Source organism: Octopus sinensis, linkage group LG3, assembly GCF_006345805.1.
Source record: "Octopus sinensis linkage group LG3, ASM634580v1, whole genome shotgun sequence".
Lineage (NCBI taxonomy): Eukaryota > Metazoa > Mollusca > Cephalopoda > Octopoda > Octopodidae > Octopus > Octopus sinensis.
The window spans coordinates 151,611,049-151,634,049 of record NC_042999.1 but is presented as its reverse complement, the minus strand read 5'-3'; the positions used below and the strand labels follow the sequence as shown (position 1 = coordinate 151,634,049).

At 41.3% G+C, this 23,001-nt stretch overlaps 1 long non-coding RNA gene across 1 annotated transcript; it reads right to left on the bottom strand.

The window, feature by feature from the left end:
* Positions 1-1,259: 1,259 nt before the first annotated feature.
* Positions 1,260-19,429, bottom strand: LOC118762822. Its single transcript, XR_004998571.1, has 3 exons — positions 19,280-19,429; positions 13,667-13,668; positions 1,260-1,278 (listed from the first exon to the last, which is right to left on the bottom strand). It is a non-coding gene; the product is annotated as an uncharacterized LOC118762822 (long non-coding RNA).
* Positions 19,430-23,001: the final 3,572 nt, after the last annotated feature.

Genomic DNA, 23,001 nt, shown 5'->3' with positions numbered 1-23,001 from the left:
GTTTGACACTCGCTGGATTATGTCATCATTCGCAAGCGTGACGTCTGTGACATTTGTGTTATGTCAAGTCCTTTCATGGTTCGGAGTGCTGGACAGACCACAGCCTGGTGCGAACAAAGTTTCGGATGATGATCAGAATGAAAGAAAGAAGAAGTCCAGTTGGCATTCTTCAGCGTCTGAATGTCCATAAGATATATAATGCTGTAACGAGGAAAGAGTTTCAGAATCGTTTTCCCAGCATTGAAAATATTACAGCGTGGGAAGATTTTCGAGACCAGGTTTTTCAATGTGCTGCTGAAACACTAGGATATGCTACTGCCAGACACAGAGACTGGTTTGATGAAAATGACAGTCTGGAATGACTGTATTTGAAAGAACCTTCTTTATTGCCTCTGGACAAAGTATTAGACGCTTTTGTCAACTCTGTAAACACCACGTAGTGTTCATTATCCTATTTCCGAGCTTTCTCTTCAACTTCCTTTAATGCTATAATCATCTCTTTCGTTACTAATATGTGGCGATATATTAGAATTTACCAGAGAAAGTATCTACGAGGTTGCTCTACTTGCTAGAAATAACTGCCAAAGCTCTCTCTCTCTCTCTCTCTCTCTCTCTCTCTCATATAATGTATAGCGCAACTAGAAGGGTCACACAACTAACGATTTCATATTGGCTAATATCATGTATAAATGCATTAAGGCAGCAATCTAGCAGAATCTGGCAAAATGCTTAGCGGTATTTCGTCTGCTGTTACGTTCTGAGTTCAAATTCCGTCGAGGTCGACTTTGCCTTTCATCCTTTCGGGGTCGATAAATTAAGTACTAGTTACGCACCGGGGTCCTTATAATCGACTTAATCCATTTGTCTGTCCTTGTTTGTCCTCTCTATGTTTAGCCCCTTGTGGGTAGTAAAGAAATAGGCATTTCGTCTTTCTATACGTTCTGAGTTCAAATTACGTCGAGGTCGATTTTGTCTTTCATCCCTTTTAAGGATGTAAATCGACTTATCCCCACTCCCAAATTACTGACCATTATTATTTTAAAGCGACTAGCTAGGCAGAATCGTTACCTCGCCGGACAAAATACTAAGCGACATTTTATCTGGATTTACGCTCTGAATTCAAATGCTGTCGAGGTCGACTTTGCTTTTTATGTTGGTGTCGATGTAATCGACCTACTCCTTCCTGTAAAATTGCTGGAGTTGTTCCAAAATTTGAAACCATTATGTAGAAATATACGTGTGTGTGTGTGTGGTGTGTGGTGTGTGTGTGTGTGTGTGCTCAATGATAATACAATATATATTCTAATACCATCAAATATACTTTTTTAAAATGTGTTTAAAATATAACTAATGTACCTGGTTTTACTATTTTATCTCCAAGAATAATCACACCCCTATTAAACACCCGGCGACCACCCGTAGCGTCGTTTGACATTTGCCGCCCTCTTCTGAGCTGACAACACCCACCAGGGGGTTGCTACCACCCAAGTTATGAACAATATTCCTTCTAACTTCTTGTTGCGGGTGTGCACAGAAACTTACTTGCACGCTAATTTTGTTTTACGTGGTCAAGTATGCGCACATACACGCGAGTAACCATATTTTAAATACGCCGTGACCATCTAAGTAAATGCATACCATTTTAAAAGAGCTTTATTTCAGATTTTATTGTGAAATTAATTATACAATTTATTTCTTGAATTAAAAAAAAAAATTGATCTTATTATTCTTTTATTATTTTACTTGTTTCAGTTATTTGACTGCGACCATGCTGGAGCACCGCCTTTAGTCGAACAAATCAATCCCAGGTCTTATTCTTTGTAACCCTAGTGCTTATTCTATCGATCGCTTTTGCCGAACCGCTAAGTTTCGGAGACAAACACACACATACATACACACAAACACACACACACACACACACACACACACACAAACACACACACACATACACACAAATATACACATATATATATATACAACGGGCTTCTTTCTGTTTCCGGCTACCACAAGGTTTTGGTTGGCCCGAGCCTATAGTAGAAGACACTTGCCCAAGATGCCACGCAGTGGGACTGAACCCTGAACCATGTGGATGGGAAGCAAGCTTCTTACCACACAGCCATGCAGCGCCTATTCTCTACATTTTTTTTTACTTCGTGCGCTACATGTAAAACATGCATTCACGCGTACAAGCGCATAACTTGGAGGGGACTATTACTATGAATTGCCAATATATATGAACATGAGTGTTTTGAGCATGTAAAAACAAAATAATTAGAAAAAAATCGACGTGCGAAGTAAACAAGGGACAGATGCCTGAACGATGTTTGCCAAATGGAACTGCTCACCTTATTTTGATTTTCATTTAGTTATCTGATTCTATGCATCATCGTCGTCGTCGTCGTCGTTATCAAGTTCACTTTTTCATGCTTGCGCAAATCACTTATAGCGGATTTCCACGCCCAGATGCTTTCTTGTTGCCAGCCCTAAATTTTTTTTTCCACGTAAAGTAAAGACTAGAAATGAACAGCACCGCTTGTATGACGGTGATACTTGTTTGCAATTAACACGTCATGTCAAGACAATGAGGCACACCTCCACACACACACACATATATATATGTGCGTGTATGTGTGAATCTATCTATCTCTCTCTCTCTCTATATATATATATATATATATATATATATATATCTGTCTGTCTGTTTGTCTGTCTGTCTATCTATCTATCTATCTATCTATCGATCTATCTACCTACCTATCTATCTATCTATCTATCTATCTATCTATCTATCTGTCTGTCTGTCTGTCTGTCTGTCTGTCTGTCTATCTATCTATCTATTTCGACCATGTAATGACATACTTGCTTAACGCCAAATTAACTACTTGCCCTCCTCTCTGGGCTTTTTCCTTTTTCCCACGAAGAACCATGCTCGGACGTCATTTCCACACCTATTTTTACATCTAAAACTTTCACCCAATACATTCACTGTGTACATCTAATTGACTGATGTTGCTTTTTATTGTTTATTTATTGGTGATTTGCATATATATATATATATATATATATATATATATATATATATATATATATAGTTAATCCAAACAAGAAAGCACAAAAAAAAACACAACAACGCGAGGACGTGGAACAAATATAGTATTATATATATATAGAGTCAAACAAAGCATTTGACAAACTGTACAAGCGTGTGTGGAACGACAAACATCTTAAGATTAGCACAAAAGTCAGCGTCTGCAGGGCCGTCGTTCTCACGAAGCTCCAATATGGCTCTGAGTCTTGGGTCCCCTACTGCTATCATCTCAGACTCCTCAAACATTTTCACCAACCTTGTTGCCTCCGTACCTCAACACTTACTGCAGCGACTACATCACCAGCACTGAGGTCCTCGAGCTAGCAAATATCTTTCTGACATATTTCAACTTCTAAAGGTAAATTCACTGCAGTTAGCGTGTATATGTGTATGGGGGGTTCTCCTTTATAGTAAAAGGTGTAAAACACCACATCTACCCACACTTTACTTTTCGGATAACACACACACACACAAACAAACAAACGTATGCATACACACACACACACACACACACGTCAATATCTTTATTAAAGAAATTAACTCATTTAAAAAATTCGGCTTCCGTCCTTCAAATTCACCCACAGACGTTTGGTTGGCCTAAAGCTATAATACCTATTTCTTTATTACCCACAAGGGGCTAAACACAGAGGGGACAAACAAGGACAGACATAGGTATTACCCCAGTGCGTAACTGGTACTTAATTTATCGACCCCGAAAGGATGAAAAGCAAAGTCGACCTCGGCGGAATTTGAACTCACAACGTAACGCAGACGAAATACCGCTAAGCATTTCGGCGTGCTAATGTTTCTGCCAGCTCGCCGCTATAATACTAATCAGTTGCTCAAGCTGCCCCCAGTGGGACTGAACTCGGAATCATGCAGTTGGGAAGCAAACTTCTTACTACACATCCACTCTTCTGCATAACTTCATTTCCAAACATCTTTAAGACTTCTTTCTTTCTTCATTTATTAATTTGCATAATGTAATTTTCCTGAACTCTTTGATGGCCTGATGTTTAATACCGTTGCTATAATCAACTTCAAGATCTTCTAAGATAATATGCTGACGTAGTAAATAGTGAAATTGTGTTTACAGAGACGTAATGTAGTTCACCAGGTACGCTCGTTCGCAATGAATCGTGATTGAAAAGATGACCAGGGGCGTTTTTACAAAAGTAGAAATGCCTTGGGATCGAAATTATTTTTCTCACTGTAACTTTTGACAGCAAGGCAGAAAAGTTCCACAAATAATTCGGTAAACAAAGCCGGCGTAATCAAGTTTTTGTTTTCTGCTAGGTTTCCATATGAAAGGCAGATTACGCATGGAGATGTCTTTCATTGCTCTTGGAGAACCAAATGAAAAACAAGCAATGACTTAAGTTTCACGTCACCAATAATATTTGCACCGACCAGCAAACCTGAGACAATATTTGTCTCGTTGAAAGGCGGCGAGCTGGCAGAATCTTTAGCACGCCGGGCGAAATGCCTAGCGGTATTTCGTCTGCCGCTATGTTCTGAGTTCAAATTCCGCCGAGGTCGACTTTGCCTTTCATCCTTTCGGGGTCAATAAATAAAGTACCAGTTACGCACTGGAGTCGATATAATCGACTTAATCCGTTTGTTTGTCCTCTCTGTGTTTAGCCCCTTGTAGGTAGTAAAGAAATAGATATTTCGTCTACCGTTACGTTCTGAGTTCAAATTCCCCCGAGGTCGACTTTGCCTTTCATCCTTTCGGGGTCGATAAATTAAGGACCAGTTACGCACTGGGGTCGATATAATCGACTTAATCCGTTTGTCTGTCCTTGTTCGTCCTCTCTGTGTTTAGCCCTTGTGGGTAGTAAAGAAATAGGTATTTCGTCTGCCACTTCGTTCTGAGTTCAAATTCCGCCGAGGTCGACTTTGTCTTTCATCCTTTCGGGGTCGATAAATAAAGTACCTGTTACGCACTAGAGTCGATATAATTGACTTAATCCTTTTGTCTATCCTTGTTTGTCTCTTCTATGTTTTGCTCCTTGCGGGCAATAAAGAAATAAGAAACGTTAGCACGCCGGGCGAAATGCTCAGGGTATTTAGCCCCTTGTGGGTAGTAAAGAAATAGGTATTTCGTCTGCCGCTACGTTTTGAGTTCGAATTCCACCGAGGTCGACTTTACCTTTCATCCTTTCGAGGTCGATAAATTAAGTACCAGTTTCGTACTGGTGTCGATTTAAACGACTGGCCCCTTCCCCAGAAATTTCGAGCCTTGTGTCTAGAGTAGAAAAGAATATTTGTTATGTTGTACCATACTCCGTTGCCATTCTTTACTCCTTTGAGATTCTTTAGTCCTTTATTCTTTTATTTGTTTCAGTTACTGGACTGCGGTTATGCTGGAGCACCGCCTTGAAGGAATCACTCGTTCAAATTGACTCATGTAATCCATTGTAAGGTCCGGTACTACTCTATTGGGATTTTTTTTTTTGTGAATCATACATTTATGTGGACGTAATCAGATCTACTCCAGCTTTCAAGTGGCAAAGGAAACGGACACATACACAAACATATGCATGCATACATATATACATCATACATACATACGTACATATGTACATACACATGCATATATCCATACATACATGCATACATACATACATACATACATACATACATACATACATACATACATACTTATGTAAGAATATATATATATATATATATCCATGTATCTAATGTGCGTGTGTGTGTATGGGTGTTTAGTGAAGGCGTATAGCCTAGTGGTTAGGATGTTTCACTCACGATATCACCATCATGGTTTCGATTCCCAGAGCGCGTGGGACGTTGTGTACATTGCTCTGCTATTATTTCGACATTTGACGCTTGACACACTTGTGCACCTGTACAGGTAATGTCAATTTGATAGAGGGAGTGAGCTTACGTGCAACACAATCATTTGATCATATTGATATGGAGGCCAGTTCAGTTCAGAAAATAAGAGTGCTGCGACCTACTTTTGTGATCTGGCGTCAGGGAGACGGGTAAATTTTTTGTTCTGTCAGTTTCTGGGGAGGTTTATGTATTCGGAGGAGACCTTTGGCCCTGTACCGGTCAAGGAAAGTTTAAGAGACCACCCTTTAAAATGCAATGCGCTCGGAGTTTGTCAGGCAGTCGGCAGTTGGGATTGCAAGCAGTCGGTCGTCGGTTTTGGCCAGAGACAGGAGTGATACGGACGGTCAGCCAGGAAGGTGGCGATGGGAAAGGCAACTACATCGTGGGAGGACTGAGATCGAGAGAGAGGGCTTACGGCGGATAGAAGGCGGTGGCTATTATGGTAGTAGTTTCTGAAATTGTTGCAAACTGGAAAGAAACGTTCGGTAAAGTTTTGTTTGTGTCTTTTGGTTGTTGTATTTTGATGTGAAATGTAAAAGAAAGAATTGATGTGTTAAAAAAAAGGGGGAAAGAACTGTGAATTGCGGAAAAGAGAAAGAAGGAAAGAGGAAAAAGAGAAAGACTTTAATGTGATTTGAACATTGAACTGTATCGTGAACATTATTTGATTGAACTGATTTGAACTGTTGTCTCTGGACTGTATTGTATATGCATGCTGTTGATTCTGTTGCTTGTATTTTCTTTGGTGTATCTGATGTATTTTACATTGTATCTGATATTGTAATGATTGTCATAAACTGTTGTTAATGTAAGCCGATTGCCTTCCGCCGTCTCTCTCTGTATCTCTTCATGCTGTTGTTGTTGTTGTTGTTCTCTCTGGTCGTCGGTTGCCGGGTTCGCTGCCATTCTCCCCCACCGAATTCTCTCTTTCCGTGGCGAATTCCCCGTTCGATCGAGCCGGTCAATCGTCGTCGCTCGACTTGGTAGGGTCCCGGGTTTTCCGAAGAGTCTGAGCGACGGCAGGTGGTACGTAACAATATATGCAAGGCATCTGTGCAGATTGTTCGGTAAGAAATTGCAGAACCCTCATCCATCGTTTAACAACAAGGGATAGTCTATAAGACAGTCTGTCTGTCTGTCTGTCTGTCTGCATGTCTCTCTCTCTCTCTCTCTCTCTCTCTCTCTCTCTCTCACACACACACACACACACATACATACACACACACACATACATACACACACACACACACACACACACACACACGATGGACTTCCAATAATTTTCGTCTACCAATTTCACTCACGAGACTTTAGTTGGCTAGGGGCTGTAGCAGAAGACATTTACCCATGGTGCCGTACAGTGGGACTGATCGAAAACCACGTTACAGTAAAACGTCCAAAATACCCCAAATTTGTCGACATTGAAAACTAGATTCGGTGGATATTTACCACTTTTTATAATGTCCCTTAGACGGAGCAGAAAATTCCGAATATTTAGCAAGTAGCTAAGTTTAGAGCAGACTAGAGTAGAAAGGGATTTAGTCAAGGCGTTAGAAGAGGCGCTGAGAATGGGCTCTGCACCCCAAGTTTTGGCGGCGAGATCGGCCTTGGAGCGACACCTCAATGCCAAACACGAAGGATGCAGAGTTCGAGCTAAAGTACATGCACTGGGTTACGAGGGTATCGACGTTGCCGGGTGGGTTCGCTTGGTAGAAACCAAACGTAGCGTAGATGTCACGATTAGGTCTGTGGTTAACGAACAAGGACAGAAGATCGAAGGACAGGAAGATATGTGCAAGGCCTTTCCCGAGCACTTTGCTACGTTGTTCGGGAGGGGCCATGGGGATTCCTTACGGGATTTCCTGGCCGGTGGCCCGTATCTTTCGGCTCGCGATGCTGAGCGCTGTGAAGGGCCGATCACGGCTAAGGAGGTTATAGAAGTGCTTTCCGAGAGCCCTGGAGACAAGTCGTCGGGATTGGATGGTCTACCTTACGAATTTTATAAGAGTATAACAGACGCGAATTGGCAGCAGAATGGGAGAATTCCCAAATCTGTGAGCCGAGGAGTTGTGACACTGATCAGGAAAGACCCGAGCAAGGGGGATAAAGTAAGAAATTTCAGACTCATTACTCTGATAAACACAGAGTTAAAGATTTTGGCCAAGAGAATGAGGACTGTCGTGGGCGACCTGATGGGAGAGGCGAAGACATAGGGTCGACCATCGTTATCTGGCGGCGATCCTCCGGGCGGTGGGATTGGGTTCGACTTTCCGAGGCTGGATCGAAGCTTTATATTGTAACATCGAATCTGTCGTCCGGATGAATGGGTTCTTCTTGTGCCCATTCGCTATTGAACGTTCAGTTCACCAGGGCTGCCCCTTGTCTCTGCTCCTGTATATGCTGGCTCTCGAGCCACTACTGCGGAAATTAGGAACATTGGGGGGAGACCCGCGTGATCTATATTACGGTAATATATGATTTATTTGCCTTGCCTTAATAATTGACGTCCTGTTTAACAATTATATACCCGCTGCATCGGAAATGTGGAATGGCTCCATAACTACCGTCTCAGCTATAACCTTGGAGCCCCAGTAATCTGTTACCGTACTTACTTAGCATACCTAATCGTTTAGATCACCTGTGAACTAAACCTCCATACTTTGTGTGTATGTGTGTGTATATGTATATATATATATATTATATATATATATATATATATATATATATATATATATATATATTATATATATATATATATATATATTTTATAGAAGGAGCTTCTACAGGACTAGAACTGTTTCATTCAAAAGAAATCATCAGGAAGCTTCCTGATGATTTCTTTAGAATGAAACAGTTCTAGTCCTGTAGAAGCTCCTTCTATAAAATAAATTAATTTACTCTGCTATGTATTGAGTACCTTATTTACTGTGGTTAACCCCGACTCAACCCGGGACCTACATATATATATATATATATATATATATATATATATATATATATATATATATATATATATATATATATATAAAGTAAATCCCAAAAAGAACAAACACAAAAACAAAAACAAAAAAAAAACAACGCGAGGACGTGGTACATGTAATATATTAGCAGTCACTCAGGAAAGGAAAGAAAGATGGTTTAACGTTTCGAGCAGATGTTCTTCTTCGGAAACAGATTAAAGTCCAAAAGAAGGGAAGACGGAGGAAGAAAATCGCCAACGATTCACATGTGGTTACATTTTGACTCGACAGGCTGGTACAGTTTCAATCTATGAAATCCGCTCACAAGGCAATGGTCGGACCGAGACTTTAGTTGAAAACAATTGTTCGAAATGCTTTACAGTGGGACTGAACCTGAACTGCTTTGCTGCGAAGCAAGCTTCCTAACCACAGAGCCATGATTACGACACATTTTGTTTTATTTTAAAGATAACAGTTCAATCCGTAGCAACACTTTTCTTTCCCCTTCCATCTACTCTTTCCATAATTTTTAGTCTGATATTCAGTGACATTTTCTGACGCCTATGTAAACACGACGGTGCAAAAGTACTAAAGACATTATGAAATTGATACGCAATTGAGACCATGTAACACATGCACTCTAGAATATGCTACGTCTGCAAAAGCAAACTAAGTGTGACTGACTGTTTTCTTTTGTGTGAACTTACAAAGCAATGAAATGGTTTCTTGTTTATATTTAAGCAGAAAATTTTGGAGATGGCTAAGCAATGAATATAGTACTGAATTCATGACTTTTGGCTGTTAAAATGTTGCAATATTAAGTTTCATTACAATGAGGTTTTGTTCACAGGTGAAACGTAAAGCAATGTATTGGTGAACACAAACACACACTCATTCACTAGTATTATCATCATCATAATCATCATCATCATCATCATCATCATCACCACCACTGTCATCATCAACATCAATTAATACCCATGTTCCATACTGGCATGGGTCGGACTCTGTGTGTGAGTGTGTGTGTGTGTGTGTGTGTTCATGTATTAATCTATTTGTGTAATTATGTGTGTGTGCATGTATGTATATTTGTGTGCACGCGTGTGGTACTCTGTACATAGGTATGTATGTACGTAGAAGCATGTATGTATGTGAGCATACCAATGAGTGCATATTAATGAGTGTATATTAATGAGTGCTTGTGGAAAATCACAGTTTATAAATGTTTAATTTTATAGTTAATCATTAACATCTAAGGGATTTAGTTTAGTGCTTTGCAAGAAGGTTCCACTCCATGATGGGAAATTGAGATACATGAAAAGGGGGTGGGGAGCAATACAGAAACTTCAAATTTAGATACAGCCACTTCCTATATTAAGCAAAAATAATTAGTGAGATATGTAGTAAATATCCAAACGCATTCAGTCTGGCGTTCGTAAAAGTTTTTGAAACACAGGTTCCTCTTCATCATTTAATAAAAGTTATATATATATATATAGGAATAAAAATTATATATAAAGAAACAAGAGCGTGAAATACACAAAGGGACGAACACAGAAAACAGACGGGTCATTCGAAGCCTTTAATCTTCAGTCAGAAACCGGATCATCATAGCAAATTTCGGCTGATAAATTCTGATATTTGCTCTAACGCGGCCAGCCCCAAGGAAAAACTAACCTGTGAGCATTAGATTTCTTGGAAAAAGGAACGAATGTAAACGCAACAGGGACGATATATATTATATATATATATATATATATATATATATATATATATATATATATATATATATATATATATATATATATTGTTACGGAATCACCCGTCGTCGCCCGTCCCGAACGGCTCACACAAGTTCCGCCACGGAACCCAAAGAGGCGGAGAGAGGAGATACAGATAGATACTGCCACAACCTCAACAGCACAGAGATACAGAGGCACAACCCGAGATACAACCCAAAGAGGCAAGGCAACAACTGGCAACACTGGCTTATATTCAAACAACAGTTTATACGACAATTACAATTGCTACACATCAAATACATTTAAGGCAGACATTTAAAGGAAGACATGCACGTGACTACTCAATACATCATACAACAGATCAAAGCATAATACAACAGCATGTAACAATATAACAGTGTTCAGTAACGACACAACAAGTCCAGATCAAATAATGTTCACGATACGTCACAGTCCAATCAGAACACTTCGATACATTATACAATGTTCGTATCACAACAATTCACGTTACAATTCAACAAGTCCTTTACTCAATTCACAATGTTCTTTATAATCTTTTTCTACACATATCAACACAATTCTGAACATAAATACCACAATCGACATATCGACAAGTCCTTGACTGTTCCCTTCACTGTTCATTTCTTTTCACTGTCTCTTTATCAATACACAATCACATACCTTAATTCCTAACTGAATCGCCAGTGTCCCATTCTGCACTCATCTCTTAATACTGCTAAATCCTCTGAATACTCTGCTAATTCCCCTCTGTGCATATTCCAATCGCTTGCTCCTAGGCCTCCTCGCATCCCAGCTCGCTCCCAGGAATTCCAACGCTTGCTCCTTAAATCCAAGGTTCCATCCACTCGCTCTGACCTCCAGAGTCCGTCTGTCTTCATCGAGGACCGGCCAGCGACTGCCAGATCCGTCTGTGTTCTTCGACGACCACTCAACGACTGCCCTTCTTGACGACCAACTGCGAACTGCCAGACCTCACTTCGTCTCTGTCCTTCTTCCACTCCCCTCATCTCCCTCTGTCTATATCGCCCTTACCCTTTCTAACTGCCCTGGTCCTTATACCCTATCTGTATCGCCTGCTGTCTCTTAGCCTTTCTATTTGCTATCTGATTCCTTACTCTATCTATATCGCCTGCTGTCTCTTAGCTTCTCCATCCGTCCCCTACTGCTTATACCCTATCTCTATTTGCTCTCAGCCCTTAATCTGTCCCTTTTCTCTTACTTCTTCACTGACCCTCTTCTCAGCCGCACGAGGTCACAGGTCATTCCAAAACCCATTAGTCCTCCATTAGACAAAAGACTGTCACATTTTCACCAGACATCATGGTGCCATTATTCCTATGTGGGTCACCAGAAATGCACCTAGCCAACCGTAACAATATATATTGTTTTGCGATTTGGTTTCCAAGGTTCTTTATGTGAGCTCGTGTGTTGATACATATTTTGTTCTGTTTGTGGAGGGCCATTCTCTTTTAGTGACTGATTATTTAACACACTCACCGGTAAAGTTTCCACTCATTTATTTATTTGTTTTTCCTGAAATCTTCATTGCGTCTTTCAACCTTTTTCAATAGTCGTTGACTGTCCGTTATCCGAGCTGCGTTCTTTTTATTGTTTGTGCTCATGTTTGTGGGTCAGTGTGTGTACACATACACAAGTATGTATGCATGCATGTATGTATGTATGCATGTGTGTATGTATGTATGTGCGTGTGTATATATGTATGTGTATACGTTTGTACATATTTATTCTGCATTTTCTCAACTTGATATATATGTATGTATATATATAATATATATATATATATATATATATATAATATATATATATATATATATATATATATATATATATATATATATATGTATGTATATATATATATATATCAAAGGGATGTGTTATAACAACAATCCAGCATACCTCCATCATCAGCTGCCCCACCGATATCATTATGGTTTCAACACTTGGCAGTACCATTCAATCCGCCGGGGAACAAACATACAAACAAAAAAAAACCTTCCAAACACATTTACCCTATGTAGAACAGTATTCAATCTAAATATGGGTAGGGTTAAACACTAACTTTAAAATTAAACCACAAGAAACACATAGAACTGTATCGGTATTAATAGTAAACCTGATAGTACCAGCGTTGCTAAATATAAGAGTCGAAAAATACTCAAATAAACCATAATATAACTGAAAATTCAACAAGCTCTCACTTCTCGATTTTGTCAGCTTATTGAATTTTCAGTGGTACTGTGGTTTATTATTGAGTATTTTTCGACTCTCATTTCTAGCAAATCTGGTACTATCTGGTACCCTTAATTACAATTATAAATTTATAAATTTACCTTTTTGGTTTTTATGCTTGCTAGCCACTTATATTATTATTGTTTATTAATAATAATATAATGATAAATCTCAGAGCGAGTTATATTACACATATATTACAGTCTAGTCATTACAACTAGGTGCTAGTTTGTGTTTGATCTAAATAGCTATTTACTTCTTCCCTGATGAGTGGTCAACATGCTGTTAAGCGTGCCAGGACAATCTCCTTTACTTTTCTATGAGTAATGTGCATAGCAAAATATATTCATATCTTTTTAGAGCCTCAAATAATAATATATTTATTTATGTATAATTATACACTTCTGTCGTTTGAATTTGGCACTAGACTTTCAACGATTTTAACAAGCATGACGAAGCAGGTATTAGTTTAACCCCAAGCAGCGAGAGCCACTGACGAAGAGTTCGAAATCATATGAAATGAGTATATCTGCAAATTCATTTACATCTTGCCCTCGCAATGGTAGGTTGGCTGTTTACTCGCTCTTCGATTTCATCAGCCTGTTAAATTTTCAGTGATATTGTAGCTTATTCGAGATTTTTTCGACTCTTATTTCTAGCAAAGCTGGTACTATCTGGTACCCTAATTATAATTATAATTATAAATTTATAGATCTACCTTTGGGGTTTTTATGCTTGCTAACCACTTATATTATTATTATTTATTAATAATAATATCTTTATTAGATCTTTTCGGTTTGAACGGCAGTTTTTAACATAATTTCTAGGTAACTAAAAAATTTTAAACTTCGTATACTGGTAGAATGTGTTTATAAAACATCTTTTGGATCTTTTCGGGTTGAACGGCAGTTTTTTTCTAGCGGTGTCATAATGAAATTGTCACCCATAATTATAACCCTAGTATCGATCTATTGCATTTCAATCTGTTTTAGGGTTAGGGATAGAGTTAGCGTTGGTTAGGGTTAGGGTTAGGGGTGGGGGAGGGGTATCTTTTTCTTCAGAAATGTAAATAATCCAATCTGTTTCTTAAACGAGGGACATATTCATACGGCACAGAATGTTTTCACCTCAGTAGACGTAATTGATTGGTTGAAATTGCAGAAATTGAAGAAAAAACAACAACAGATATCTTACAAACTATAGAATTTTCTCAATAAAGCCAAGAGAAAGAGATGTTTTATAAACACATTCTACCAGTATACGAAGTTTAAAAGTGTTTAGTTATGTGGAAATTATTTTAAAAAACTGCCGGTCAAACCGAAAAGATCCAACTAACCTTACAAAGTGCAAAAATTCATCAACAACCAGCTGTGTGGTTGTGTGTGTGGTGCGTATGTCTTGTGTATGACTTTTAACTGCATCCGGTTGTGGGACTCTGATTTGGGAGTTCCAGGGTCTTGAGGAGTGTGGAATTTCAGCTCTCTCCTCATCAGACTTTGGGAACTTAGCAAATAGCTTAACCAAAACAGGCACACACGAATACATAAACACATATGCGTCCTAATATAGCTTCAAGCGTTCAGACAACTGCCAAGTACACTCACCATACTCCAATAAACAACCTACACATATAATACCCTTGCATACATTCCAATCCTACACGAATACCAACCCCTAATTCCAACACATATTTTCCGGAAAATTCTTGTAAACTTACAACATTCCAGAGGCCGTTTGATGCTGCGAGACATAACTTTTGATTTAAGCCTGGCTCAATTCGTTTTGTCTTTTTGTTTTCACAGCACCCAGGAGTCGGATGTGTTTTTGTGGTGTGGTGATGAAGGAGTGTGACGGGACGGGCGGGAGCGGAAGTGATGCTTACAGGTCTTGCAGGTCGCATGCGCCGGCGGAAGCGGAAGGGACAGACCCAACGCACGTGCGGCATCGACCGGCTGAGACAGACCCCAGCAAGGCACCGAGACGACAACACGCGAGCAAGTTGGCTGAAGGCCATCCGACTTCATCCCCTGTCAGGTAAGACCTTATTGCACTTCTGTTTTCCTATTTCCTTGTTCCGTTGTGCTCCTTTCATCAACCACAAGCTATTTCGGCAATTAGTCAGCGTTCACATTTTTTTTCAACACGATGTCGGCAAAAATTAGGATCGCCAGTGACGTCGTCAGACCTTTTAACGGCGAAGGCGATGTAGTGGCCTGGATTCAGAAAATCAGGCTGAGTACAATCAGGTGGACGGGAGGCCAGGTGGATGATTTTGCATCGGAAGCTAGAAGGCTAGCGACTCTGGCCGGGTTTGCCGGAGAAGGACTGGAGAGAGCAGCCCGACTGGCATTCGTAAATGGGTTCCCCGATGATGTAGGGATTCACCTACAACGACTGCCCGGGGTCAAAAAGATGCCATTGAGCGAGCTTGTAACTCATGCTCGCGGGTTGACGAGACACTCGGGGCGGAAGGGGATAGCGATGGCGGTGACGGAGGCGCGTAAAGACGGACGACGTCCCGAGAAAGAGGTACGGAAGCCCACCGTGCAACGAGAGCGGCCGTTCTCAGGACGATGTTTTAAATGCCAGGGACCGCACATGGCGCGGGACTGTACGCAGCCGGGGCCCGTTTGCTATCGATGCAGGCAGACAGGGCACATTGCCCGTGATTGCGGCCAGGGAAACGACCGCGGGGAAGTTGCTGCCTCTCGAACTTTCCCCTCAAACGAGTAGAGGCGCTATTGGAGACACTGCCAGTGATTGACGTGGAGGCCGAGGGGGAGACGTTCAAGGCCTTCGTGGATACGGGCTGTACGACCACCCTGGTGACTTCGAGGGTGACGAAGGAATGGAACGGGGTGTGTAGTGTCCGGGCGGTCGACGGCAGCGAAAACCGTTGCAGAGGCGGCAGCACGGTAGAGATAGTGGTGCGCGGCGCGACGCTAAGGCTACAGGCAATTGTGGCCGAACGCCTGATAAATGGAGTTGATGTGGTGATGGGGATGGACGCCATCAACTGTCTCGGTGGCGTCAGCGTTGTGGAAAATAAGGTTACGTTCGGAAGCGTGGGGGCATCGTGCACTGCGAGTCAGGATCACCAGAGGGAGCAGAGCCCCGCGAGGGACTGCGCCGCTTACACCATCGAGGACAAAGACTTTCAGGCGGCGTTCGATGGTCAGCGGTGTACGATAGAGTGGAAATGGAAGGACGAGCCCCCGACACTGGAGAACAGGGTGAGCTGTTACCAGCATACTCTGAAAGGCCACGCCAGGGTTGAGTTTGAAGACGAGGTGGAGAGGTGGATCGAGGAAGGGGTCCTTGTCCCTTGGAAGGAGGAGGTAGCGGGCGGAGTGCAACCCCTGATGGCGGTGGTGCAGCCTACGAAGGGAAAAGTCAGACCGGTGCTGGACTTCAGGGAGCTAAACCAGCACATATCGTGTCACACGGGAGGTGAGGCGACAGACGTTTGTGGTGAGGCATTACGCAAGTGGAGACAGTCGACTGAGGCAGCGACGATTGTCGACTTGAGATCGGCATACTTGCAGCTCCATGTGAGCGACAAACTATGGCGATATCAGCTGGTGCGGTACAAGGGCCGGACGTACTGTCTAACCAGGCTGGGTTTCGGACTGAATTCTGCTCCGAAGATCATGGCGGCAGTGCTTAGGTCCGTCCTAGGGAAAGACGGCAAGATTAGAAAGGCCACCAGCTCCTACATTGACGACATTTTGGTGGACGAAACTGTAGTGCCAGCCGACGAGGTAGTGAGACATCTGGAGAAGTTCGGACTGATTGCTAAGCCACCGGAGTCGATTGAAGGGGGAGCCGCGCTGGGGCTGAAGCTGCGAAGAGATAGATCAGGTGAATTGGTGTTCCGGAGAGGAAATGAAATCCCAGAGCTGAGTTCCAGCGTCAGCAGGAGAGAGCTGTTCTCGGTGTGTGGGAAGTTGGTCGGTCACTACCCGATCGCTGGATGGCTGCGCACGGCGTGTAGTTACACCAAGAGACGAGCAGAAGGAGAGAGGTGGGGCGACAAGGTGGGAGAAGGGACGGTGGCGATGATGCAGGAGATCCTAGAGAGGACAAGAGCGGAAGACCCGGTCAGGGGGAACTGGTACGTGCCCAAGACGAAATGCGGGACCGTCTGGTGTGATGCTAGCAGTATAGCGATAGGGGTGGTGTTGGCAATCGAAGGCACTGCGGTGGAGGACGCCGCCTGGCTTCGGAAAGCAGACGATTTCAACCACATCAATGTCGCCGAATTAGACGCGCTGCTGAAAGGGGTGAACTTGGCCTTGAAATGGGGGCTGCGCACGATTGAAATGCGGACGGATTCGGCCACTGTGCTTGGCTGGGTAGGATCAGTGATCACCGGTGACAGGAGAGTGCGGACGAAAGGTGCTGCGGAGATGTTAGTGAAGCGCCGTCTAGGAGTTCTAGGTGAATTGATCGCCGAATTCGGACTGAAGCTGAACGTGGTCTTCGTGCCTTCGGAGAAAAACAAGGCGGACGTACTGACCAGGGTGAAAAGGGCGTGGTTGGAAGAACCGGAGGAGGCGCGGAGAGGGATAGCTGCGGCGTGTCGGTTGGATGACTCTGAGCTGAAGAAACTGCACGCTATGCATCACCTGGGTGTGGACAGGACCCTGTATCTGGCAAAAAAGATTGATGCTGACGTGACCAGGAGAAGCGTCCGGAAGGTGGTCGGGAGCTGCGACAGGTGTCAGTCCATCGACCCTGCTCCGTGTGGGCATGAACAGGGAAGCCTTTCCGTGGAGCAGAACTGGAAAAGGCTAGCTGTGGATGTGACACACTACCGTCAGCGAATGTACCTCTCCATGGTCGACTGTGGGCCGGGCCGGCTGGCCATTTGGAGGGAGTTGAGATCGGGCATTGCTGACGAGATCGTGCAGATCCTGAACGGGATATTTTTGGAGAGAGGTCCCGTGGAAGAACTACTGATGGACAACGGGGCGGCATTTCGTTCGGAAGCATTGAGGGTTATGCTTGATCGGTGGAACGTGCGACGCTTGTTCAGAGCAGCGTATAGGCCGGGCGGTAACGGGATCGTGGCGAGGCACCATCGGACAGTCAAGGCCAGAGCGGAAAGAGGGCACATTTCGCCGCTTGAAGCAGTTTTTTGGTACAACTTGTCTCCCCGATCCGGACAGGCTGAGGAATCGGTGCCACACAGAGCAATATTCAGGTACGAGTGGAGGCATCCATGTACTACATCAATGCAACCCGGGGCAGAGGAAGAGCACGCCTTCGTGCGGGTCGGGGAGGAAGTCTGGGTAAAACCCCCAAACGCACGGTGTACATCGCAATGGGGAAAGGGGACAATAACCTCCGTAAATTCGAAGAATAACATCTCCATCGATGGTATGCCACGCCACGTTTTGGACATACGGAGGATTGTCCATGCCCCAGAGGATGGGACAAGCAACAGTGGGCAGGACGAAAACAACCGACAGGATGACGAGGTCGACAGCAACACACCAGAAACAAGTCCTAGGGTCGCGCTGCGACCACAGAGAGAGCGGCACCCTCCTCCCTGGCTGGCTGATTATGAAACCAGTTTCGGGTGCGGGAGCGAGTGAGGAAGCCGGTTCAGTGATTTATAGATCAGCGGGGCGTGTGGTGTGGTGATGAAGGAGTGTGACGGGACGGGCGGGAGCGGAAGTGATGCTTACAGGTCTTGCAGGGCGCATGCGCCGGCGGAAGCGGAAGGGACAGACCCAACGCACGTGCGGCATCGACCGGCTGAGACAGACCCCAGCAAGGCACCGAGACGACAACACGCGAGCAAGTTGGCTGAAGGCCATCCGACTTCATCCCCTGTCAGGTAAGACCTTATTGCACTTCTGTTTTCCTATTTCCTTGTTCCGTTGTGCTCCTTTCATCAACCACAGTTTTTTTACGACATATTTTTTTCACCACACAATGGCCATATTTTTTCCGTGCATGCCATCTCTGACAAGCATATGATGTTATATAATAGTTCTGTTTAATACCCAGTGTGAAATCAATTGGTATGATAAGCCTATATATAAATATATCTATCTGTCTGTATATAAATGTTAAGCAGTGTAAATAATAATAATAGTATTTTATAAGCTTATAGCATTCACAGTGCGCAATGATTAAAGAAAATAGTCTAATAATGGGGCATATAAGGCCACGACAGAAAAAGTAGGTTTTCCCGTACGCGTGGGACTCAAACCCACATCTCTTTGTTTACGTGACCAAATGTGCCACTGATTACACCAGCGAACCAACCAGCTTTTTTCTGTCAGATTTAAGAACTGTAATTAGTTCGTAGATGTTTTTGTAAACAAACTTTCAGGTGCTTTTACTGCGATGGTTTTGTTAAGCAATGTCGATTTTTACAATTCTGTAAATAATAATAATAATATTTTACAAGCTTAAAACTTATAGCGATCACCGCGCAATGACTAAAGAAAATAGTTTAATAATGGGGCATATAAGCCCTCGACAGAAAAAGTAGGTCTTCCCGTACACGTTGGACTCGAACCCACATCTCTTTGTTTACGCGACCCTACGGGAAAATGTACTAACTTAAATTTTGCATATATATATATATATATATATATATACATACACATACACATACACAATTGATGCATATATATATATATATATATATATATATATATATATATATATATATATATATACACACACATATATATTACAGTCTAGTCATTACAGCTAGGTGCTAGTTTGTGTTTAATCTAAATAGCTATTAATTTCTTCCCTGATGAGTGGTCAACATGCTGTTAAGCGTGCCAGGACAATCTCCTTTACTTTTCTATGAGTAATGTGCATAGCAAAATATATTCATATCTTTTTAGAGCCACAAAGAGAAAGTCTAAAAAAATCTTGATTAAGTTCTTTGTATTTATCTTAGCTTTTCTCATACACGATGTTCTGTACGTAAATATTTATTTACGCATAATTATATACGATTTGTACATGGACATTTAAGCTTATACTGTACTTTTCTGTTCCATACTCAGCTTAGTAATTGACTTGTCAAATTTTAACAAAATACCGAGATATTGACAACATCGTAGCACTTTATTGCCTTTGATACGCATGACAGGGGATTGACAAATAGAAAGAAAGAGGTGACACACTGCCAATTATATTAGTAGACTATAATGTTGGTTGTTTTCAATTGTGTATCTATGCAGGTATGTATGTGTGTGTGTATTAATGTGTATGAGTGAACAGAAATATATAAATGCTTGCATGTATATGTGAACACATATTCAAAGAGCATGAAATTGCCATTTTTTACTATCACAGAAATTACTGCACTTCAGTGTGTGTGGCAGGTGTAATTTGATTGTCTTATACTTAAACTGTATATGTAATTTAATACATATTCCTATCTTTGTTATACATATCTCTGTGTGTCTGTCTTGCCTTTCTGTCTTTATTTGCTCCCCCCACTCTCTCTCTGCTGTTCACGTGTTCAGCACACAAACACACGGGCACAGCCTAATATTAATGATATTAACTTATATATCATTGTAGATGATGAGGAAAAGAATAATAGTAGAGGTGGTGGTGGTGTTGATGTTGATGGTGGTGATGATGATGATGGTGATGACGATGGTGATGACGATGATGATAGCGATTGGGATATAGATAGCCATATTGTTTTACTTTTTATAGCCTTGAGTCGATACAGAACATGTGGACATTTGAGCTTCGATTACTTTCCTATGCTTTGTCTCATGATTACTTTTTCTATTATTATCTCTCTCTCCCTCCCTATCTTTTACTACACACACACACACACACACACATACATTTATATACATATGAAACTTTGCTTGGATCAAATTTACTCAAGACGCATATATGAGAGTGATCTACTTTCTCGAGGTGTGACTCGTAAACGTAAATGTACACAATCATCACGGATATCGACAGACAATGTAAATTGATAATGAAATACTGTGTGTGTGTATATATATATATACTTACATACCAATCCACACACAGAAGACAAATGTGTGTGAGCGAGTGTTTGTGTATGTGTGTGTTTGTTGCATATAGGCATTTGGCTGTACATATACAAATATATTCTTTTTTATACTTTTAAATGTTTTTACCATGTTACTGCAGTCATGTCAGCCATTCAAGAATTTGGACCTGGAGATCTCCATTTCCAGCGACTTCGAGGGCCATCTCCCAGTGGTGTCGGACGTCAATGAAGAGCCCTCGACCACAACAAAACGACCAAAGTTTTTCTTTTTTCCCAAGGTCTGGGGTCTCCCGCCCCTAAGCACTAGACCATCACCTAATCACCCTTACCTGTCTTGTTGCTTAACAACAACAACAATAACACCAGTCATGTCAGAAGCATCACCGTGAAAATATATACGTATATACACAGACATACAGGAAGTAAATAGACACCTTTAATTTTCAAAATTTCTGATCTAAGCACCTTAATATGTTTTCAGCGGTGTAGAATTTACAATGTAATTATTCTTTTTCATTCCAGGTGCCATTATATTAAATGTTTGTGAAGAGTAACCATGCCACACACAAAAAATTCAGCAGAACTGTCAGATTTTCAAAGAGGTCGTATTGTTGAGCAATCTGAGGCTAGTCATAGCCAGCGAAAAATTGCCGAAAATTTTCAAATTCCTCTTCCTACTGTTAATAGAATTATAGTACAATTCAAAAGCCAAGGAAAAGAATCAACAGATTCTCGTCCTGGCCAACCTGGGCCCTCGGAAAGGAAGCTTCGCTGTTTGAAAAGAATTGTGGAAAATGAACCCCGTTCGAAGGCTTCTGACATTGCAAAACAGCTAGAAGTTAGTCCAAGAATGTGTGTTACATATTTGCATAAGCTTGGGTATTATGGACGAGCACCTAGAAGAAAACCCCTCTTCTTTAACCAATTAATATCAAACAAAAGATTTCGAAAATTAAAGGTGTCTATTTACTTCCTGCATGTGTGTGTGTGTGTGTACACACACACATATATATATATATATATATATATATATATATATAATTACATATAAAAGTGACGACCACTAGTGGACATACAATATGCTAGATGTAGACCCCCATATGGTCTGACCACTAAGAAAAGACTGTTGTCAAGAAAATTCAGCAAACGCCAGAATGTAAGCAAGCAAGACAAATGAAAAGATACAAAATATATTTAAATTTTTGTATATATATATATCTGTAAATATAATATGTGATAATTATTCGGTAGTCATGGTAAAACTCCGAGTTTCGGATGTCAGGGCGGAAACCCACGCCAGCATCTCTTCAGTTATCGGCTAAATATTTGTTACGTTTTTGGTCCCGCCGAGATTACAGATAGGTCTTGCTTTCTATATTGAGATTTAAATGCACTCAAGAAACGTAAGCTATCAATATAATATAATAATAATAATAATAATAATATTAGGGAGTATAACTCCAAGTCCCATTGTGTGGACCCTTGGGCAAGGGTCTTCTACTATAGCCTTGGGTCAACCAAAGCTTTGTGAGTGGATTTGGTAGACGGAAACTGAAAGAAGTCTGTCGTGTGTATATATATATATATATATATATATATATATATATATAGCAATTAAGGACAACTACTTAATAAGGAAAACTTAACAAGAAATTGTCAGGTAGATAGCGTGAAAACCTCATAAGAGAATAAATTTCGAAAATAATAAATTAATAATTAAATTTATATAAATTAATATATATATATATAATATATATATATATATAATATATATATATATATATATATATATATATATATATATATATATATATTATATATATATATATATATAATGTATATGTGTGTATATGTTTGTGTGTATGTGCCCCCTCCCCCAACCATCCCTTGATAACCAAGGTTGGTATGATTACGTCCCTGCAACCTAGTGGTTCGGCAAAAGAGACCAATAGAATAAGTACTGGGCTTACAAAGAATAAGACCTGGGTTCGATTTGCTCAACTAAAGGCAGTGCTCAAGCATGACCACAGTCAAATGACTGAGACAAGTAAAAGAATA